Source organism: Pseudophryne corroboree, chromosome 1 (genome assembly GCF_028390025.1).
Source record: "Pseudophryne corroboree isolate aPseCor3 chromosome 1, aPseCor3.hap2, whole genome shotgun sequence".
Lineage (NCBI taxonomy): Eukaryota > Metazoa > Chordata > Amphibia > Anura > Myobatrachidae > Pseudophryne > Pseudophryne corroboree.
Window position 1 is genome coordinate 925,848,169 of NC_086444.1, and position 7,915 is coordinate 925,856,083.

At 38.7% G+C, this 7,915-nt stretch overlaps 1 pseudogene; it reads left to right on the plus strand.

Annotated features, from left to right (window-relative positions):
* The first annotated feature begins 4,225 nt into the window (after positions 1 to 4,225).
* On the plus strand, positions 4,226 to 4,344 carry LOC134948830 (5S ribosomal RNA; annotated as a pseudogene).
* Positions 4,345 to 7,915: the final 3,571 nt, after the last annotated feature.

The window sequence follows — 7,915 nt, forward strand, 5'->3', positions numbered from 1 at the left end:
TGCTTAGTTATCACTCTTGACTCCTACCTCTACTTCACACCCCATGTTCAGTCTCTGGCTCAATCCTTTCAGTTCCAACTATGCAACATCGCTCGGATCAGGCCATTCCACTCCTACAGTGTGACTAAACATATCCACTTACTGGTCATCTCACTGCTTGACTATTGCAACATTCTCCTCACAGGCCTCCCATACTCCCATCTCGTTCCACTCCGATCTATTCTCAACTCTGCAGCTTGACTTATCTGCCTCTCCCGCCACTCTACATTTGTCACTCTGCTTTGACAAAACCTGTACTGGCTCCCATTCCTTTACAGAATCCTCTTCAAACTCCTCACCCCTACATGCAAGGCCCTCTCTAACTCCACTCCTTACATCTCCAACCTTATCTCCCTATGAACTCCCTCCCACCCATTCCACCAATGACTGGTGCTTCTCTTCTACCTTGGTCACTGCATCCCATGCGCGATTCCAAGATTTTGCACTTGCTGCCTCCCTTCACTGAAATAAGCTCCCTCACTCTATTAGACTCCCCCTGACCTTGCAAAGCTTCAAATGGGCACTGAAAATCCACTTGTTTACCAAATTGTACTCTTCCACATAACCTAGTTTTGAGGCCACTCTCCCAAACCACTATCTCATGGCTTGGCCATATATGCCTTGATTACTTCCTACCATTAAGCTGCCTTTCGCTTGCTCACACCTCATGTCACTTGTCTCCACTTACCCCCTAGATTGTGAGCTTCTTGGAGCAAGGCCCTATTCCCTCTTGTTCCCACAACCCTCTTCTCAAACACTCTAATTGCAGTCTACATAGTTAATGTATATATCTGCATCTTCCCATGTTCATTACTGTTTTTCTCTTCAAGTGGCTGCCTGCCCCCAGTAGTATGATTACTAATCATTTGCTTCCTTTCATCTCGGCTGTAGTGTGTACTGAGAACTGTGTTGCTAATTGTTACCTATGCTCTGATTTAGTTTTTCTGTTAATGTAATGTTAAGTTCTGTGTACCCTGTATTGTTCTAATATCTGGCGTATGCATGGTGCTGCAAAACACTTGTGGCACCCTTTAAAAAAAAAAAAAATTAGGTTAAGACTGGTTTATGTGTAGATTACATACTGCACCACTTATAACTATTACAATATTCTTGTTTATATTATTTAAATTAAGAGCTAATAACTGGCTATAGCATCTGCTATAGCTTCTACTTTTGTTTCAGCTTCCACACAAAAATACAACTTTTCAAAATATAAAGCATTATAGTCAGTTGTCTTAACTGCCTTTCCTGTGACTATATTTTAGCTGCCAGTAATAAAACAAGGCCTTTCACAGACAGAATGGACAATTTTGCATATTGAATCTCCAGGTCTCCTTGAAAGTGTTCAGAAATCACAGTCATTTATTTGTATTGTCAAGACAAGGTCCATGATGAAAGCCTATTCATCTTTACTTGAAGTTGAATAAGACAATTTTTTTTACTTTTTTTGCTTTGAATCAACCATTATATGAGCTATTGAAAATGACAGAATACAAGCTATTAGATTTGAATTAAAAAATAATTCTCATTTTGAAAACTATTGTAAACATTTTAAAATATTCAATAACTAAAAAAAAAAGATTTATGTACATGGCTATTGTAGTGGGGGCAGCAGTGCTGGGGAAAGGATGGTTAGATTGTTGGAGGAGATTTTAAACTAGGTGTCTGGGGGAGAGGGATTAGTAAGAATTAATGGGATGATCAGCGAGAGCAGTAATGAGGGATGTATTAAGTATAATGGGGGTAGAGAAGGGGGAAAGGGAAAATCAGGCAACAAGGGTAAAACAAGAGATAGCCATTTAATCAAGGATACGGTATCAGCAAAAAAAAAAAAAAAAACCCATAAAGAAATCTAAAGTGTATACAGGTTGAGTATACCATATCCAAAATGCTTGGGACTCGAAGTACTTTGGATATCAGATTTTTCCATATTTTTGAATAATTGCATACCATAATGAGATATTATGGCGATGGGACCTAAGTCTAAGAACAGAAGGCATTTATGTTTCATATACATCTTATACAAGCAGCCTGAAGGTAATTTTAGCCAATATTTTAATAACTTTGTGCATTAAACAAAGTGTGTGTGCATTCACACAATTCATTTATGTTTCATATACACCTTATACACACAGCCTAAAGGTCATTTAATGCAATATTTTTGATAACTTTGTGTATTAAACATCATTTGTGTACATTTATCCATCAGAAAACAAAGGTTTCACTATCTCAGTCTCACTCCAAAAATTCTGTATTTCAGAATATTCCATATATCAGAATATTTGGATACAGGATACTCAACCTGGCTAACAAGTGCAATTAGTCTATCAGGTAAAATGAGGGAATTAGAAATTATTGCATTAAAAGACCAAAATGATATTATAGGTATTATGGAGACATGGTGGGATCACTTACATAACTGGGCATCAAGTTAGAAGGGGTATACTCTGTTCAGGAGAGACAGGGCTAACAAAAAAAGAGGAGGATTATGCGTTTACATTAAACCATTCTTAAAACCATACCTAAAGGAGGTGATCTACGAGGGAATAGTAGATAATGTGGAGGCACTGTGGGTTGAAATATCATGTGGGGGTTCAAAAACTAAAAAGCTAATATTAAGTATCTGCTATAAACCTACGAATTCTTTAGCAAAACAGTTGCCATTGGCTACAGACTGCAATAGACCACAATGAATTAGGAATTAATACAGATTATCTTGCTAATACCTGTGTTACACATTCTTAACCTACAAAAGTTTTTTTGTGTGTGCGTATTCTTTGTTTATTCAGTCGTTTCAAATTATCATATAGCATTATATGATTACCGATTGCGTTCAAGAGAAATACTCCAGCGGTGTCTATGATTTCGATATAACAAGTATGATCTCCAGCTCACTATAATCACCTAATGTTACTCTGTGGGATTTTTTGATAGCTCATGGTGTGATCAAATTATGGAATACTAATACTATTTCCAACGAATGGGATATGGTCGTTAGGTTGACAGTCATTAGGTCGACCACTGAAGGTTAACATGCATTAGGTCGACATGGTCATTAGGTTGACATGGTCATCAGGTCGACATGTACTCAGTAGACTGGTCAAAAGGTTGACATGAGTTTTTCACTTTTTAAAAAAAAATTATTTCATTTTTTCATACTTAACGATCCACGTGGACTATGATTGGAATGGCAATGGAAGCAGGGACATGGTGCACTAATTGGGGTTCCCCGTCACTTTACAAAGAAAATGATGCCAAAACAGTAAAAAAATCCATGTCGACCTTTTGACTTGTCGACCTAGTAAATGTTGACCGAATGACCATGTCGACCTATTGTCCCTGTCGACTTAATGCATGTCAACCTTCCATGGTTGACCTAATAACTGTCGACCTAAGTTGTGTCTATCCAACAACCCATACCCCCAACGAATTATTCATCCTTGATATATGAAGCACAGCCCGGAAGATACTCCCCGATTAATTTGTTCTGTGGAAATTTACAGGACATAGAATTAATCTACCTGTTGGATATTTGAGGGACATACTATAAGGATAACATTGTGTTGAATATAAATGAAACTGTGTACGTGAATTTGTGCAACAGTATCATTTCTGAGATCTAAGTTAACTGCAGCAATACTGTATATAAGTTTATGGATACACAACAAGCATATCACTGTATTGAATATAACTGCAACTTTGAATGTGACTTCATGCAAAAGTATCAACTCTGAAACTTGAGCTAACTACAGCAAAACTAGCTAGGATTTTAAGCAAAATGGGCTATCTAATAGCATTACCATTTGTAACTGCTTCTCTGACAGTACACAGAACTCTACGATATCAGCTATATGTTTATGAATATTTCTCAGTCATAATTGTAACAGCTCTCAGTAATAAATAAAGGAAACTGAGTGTACTGCATATTTGATAGGAGCAGTCACTTACCCCTCCTTCTTTTCTCCCTCACACACTCTCTCATCCACAAATCTTGGTATGTACGCTGCAATTTTAATCCAGACAACAGAGACTCTCGGTTGGACAGCAGAAGTCTAAAACTTATCTAAATTTCAAACTGAAATGCCTCTCTTGGTTTTCCTTATACTTACTTACCTTATCTCCATTCTGATACATTCTCTCATCCAAAACGGGTAACCTCCATCAATAACAGTGATATCAACCGACCATGTACAGTCATATCACACTGAACATGCCTGATCTCTTCTGATCTTGGAAGCCAAGCAGTGTTGAGCCTGGTCAGTACCAGAAAGGGAGATCCTCTGGGAATACCAGGTAGTGTAGAAATTTGGAAAGGTTGAACCACATCAGTTATCTTGGAAAGCAGAAGTGGACATTACTTCCTTCCAACTCAGATTTTCCCAGCATACAACACTCTCTCATTGCCCATTCAATGGCAACAGATGGGCAACAGCAGAAGTGACTGGTTGCTAACACTCCTTACTATTCCTTTAAATATAAGATATTATATTGCATTTGAATTTTCTATGTGCTCCAGTTAAAAAGACAGACTTAAAATTTACACATAGATTTAATTATTCCAACTTTGGTTGTTTGGAGTAACTCAGCCTGATCACTGTTCTCTCCCGCTATCAATACACCAATTTTGGGATTTGATAAATGGGATTAAAACACCAACCAAGGTATTCGAATAAGGGGACAGGGAAACAGAAACTTTCGCTCTTGAATACGTCTCGTTTATTCTCACTCATGCTGAAACTTGCACTATACTCTAAGTTACAGTGAATCAATGAACAGAATGTAAATGAGTGACCTATTTAATACATTTTTAAATCTACTTTGTTGATGTCTACAATTGTCTGCTTGTTTTTTAAGTAATAAAAATAAAAAGTTAAGTATTAATAAATCTATATTCAGTATACATAATGGGGGTCATTCCGTCCGACCTGATCATTGCTGTGCTAAATTTAGCACAGCTATGATCACTTCCACTGACATGTGGGGGGACGCCGAGCACAGGGATAGTCTGCTCTGCATGTCAAGCAAACCCCCCAGCACAAGCACAAAAGCATCGCACAGCAGCGATGCTTTTGTACTTGAAGAGTAACTCGTCTCTACCTGGGTCGTAGCAGCTGCATATGACATCACACAGCCGCTGAAGCCTGCCCCAGCAAGGTACAGCCACGCCTGTGTTGGCCGGACTGCGCCCACAAAATGGCATCCAAAAGCAACCGTGCCGCCCCTTCCCACCCAGCGACCACCTCTGCCTGTCAATCAGGCAAAGGTAATTGCTAGGCAATGACAGCCATCTGCTGTCTTGCATGCGCCGCTGCACTGTGGCGCTGGCGCATGCTCACTTATGACCTGATCGCTGTGCTGCGATGAACGGTAGCAAGCGATCTGGTGAGAATGACCCCCAATATTCAAAGTGTGCCCCAGACAGACTAATCAGTCTTCTTCCTCCTTTGCAAAACCCCACAAAGCATGCTACAAACCACCTGACATTAGTTTGACTGAGGAAAATCAACTATTGCAGCAGCAAAAAAAAAAGCAGCAGGATTGGGGGGAGTCATCATCATTGAGAATTTATATGGGGATTTATACAACAATGTATCATGTGTTACAGCTAAGGGAGAAAGGTTCTTAAATATGTTAAAAGACCACTATTTGTCTCAATTAATCGAGAAGCCTACTAAAAACAGTACAATACTGGACCTAGTTATAACTAATAATGTGGAGATAATACCAAATACTAAAGTAGGGAAGACATTGGGAAACAGCGATTACAATATGGTCACATTCGATATTGGTTTTCAAAAGCGCCACTATGAGGGTTCAAAAAGACTTTTAACTTCAGTATAAGCAAATTTCGACAGTCTCCAGCACTGAAGGGCATTGACAGGGATACTTTGTTCAAATCAAATGTGTGATGCTTTTAAATGGTTTCATGATAATTATACTCATAAATTAATTCCTATGAGCAGCAAACACATTAGTTCAAAATACAAACCAATGTGGCTTAATAAGAGGGTTAAGGAAGAAATGGATAAAAAGAGACATGCTTTCAAAGCTTTTAAATCAAATTAGAAGGTTAGAAAGGGAGAATATTGGACCAATAAAAGCAGAATTAAGAGTATTGACAAATGATGACAAACTAAAAGCAGAAATCTATATTAAAAAAAATTAATCAGTGTTTACTATAGAGGAACAGAAGTTAGAGGACATGACTGACATAAGTAATGATAATGTACCATTGCTTATAGGCCCTACACACTGGCCGATTTTCTGAAAGATATGAACGATCTCTTTCATAAATGAACGAGAACTCGTTCATATCTTTCAGTGTGGAGACTCCAGCGATGAACGATGCGCGGCCCCGCGCTCGTTCATCGCTGGTCTCCCGTCGGCTGTGCATGCAGGCCAATATGGACGATCTCGTCCATATTTGCCTGCACTTCAATGCAGCCGCGTGACGGGGGGAGTGAAGAAACTTAACTCCCCCCGTCACTGCCCCCCCCGCCGCCGGCTCGCTCGTCGGCCGTATCCGCCGTCTGGCAGCTCGGCGGCGGGTCGGCCAGTGTGTAGGGCCCCTTAGCACTTGTTTTAGGGAGGAAGTAGTATGGGAATGACTAAACAAAATTAAGAATAATAAATCACTGGGTACAGATTGACTTCACCCAAGGGTTCTTATGGAGCTTCACTCAGAATTAGCAAGGCCTCTGTATTTGATTTTTATGATTCAATTAAAACAGGCATGATAACAAAGGACTGGCGCATAGCAGCAGTATTGCCTATATTTAAAAAGGAAGCAAATCTCATCACGCAACTATAGACTGGTTAGTTTAACATCAGTAGTGGGAATAATTTTTGAGGGAATATTAAAGGATAGTATACAAGAGTGTTTGGATACCTCCAATGTTATTACTAGGAACCAGCATGGATTTGTGAGGAACAGGTCATGCCAAACTAACTTAATTAGCTTCTACGAAAAAGTGAGCAATAATCTTGACTGGGGCAATGCAGCAGAAGTGGTCCATTTAGTGGTCCATCTTCGATACAGTGCCTCACAAAGAGCTGATTTTCAAACTAAAAGAGCTTGGCATAGAAAACACTATTTGTACTTGGGTAAGAAATTGGCTGGATAACAAGGAATAGCAAGATATGGCTAATGGGATGTTCTCCAACTGGGCCACTGTATTCAGTGGAATACCACAAGGGACACTACTCAATATATTTATTATTGACTTAGGAATAGGTATGGAAACCATGGTATCAATTTCTGTAGAGGATACTAAACTTTGTAGGGTAATTAACTCAGACAAGGAATCAGAATCCCTACAGAATGCCTTATTTAAACTTGAACTTTGGACTTCTAAATGGAGAATGAGATTTAATATAGATAAATGTAAAGTCATACACTTCAGAACTAAAAATAAATTAAATAGAGTGACTTTAGTAGAAACTGTTTTAGAAAAAGATGTAGGGGACTCGATAATACATTTAACAACAGTCTACAATGTCAGATTGCAGCAACAAAGGCAAATATGGTTTTAGCCTGCATAAAATGTGGAATTAAGACAGGGGATGAAAGTATAATTGTACCATTATATAAATCACTGGTACGGCCACATCTTGAATAATGTGTACATTTTTGGGCACCACAATATTAAAAAGATATCTTAGATCTTGAAAGGGTTTTTATCAACTAAATTGATAAGTGGGTTAGAGATGCTGGAATACGAGGAAAGGCTTACAGGTTAAATCTGTTCTCACTAGAAAAAAGGAATCTTAGTGGGACTGTATTGAGTTACTATGGGTATACTTTGGTTACATTTATAGAGTATTGGATCAAAACAAAGGTTAAACTCAATGGACAACTTGTCTTTTTTCAACCTCA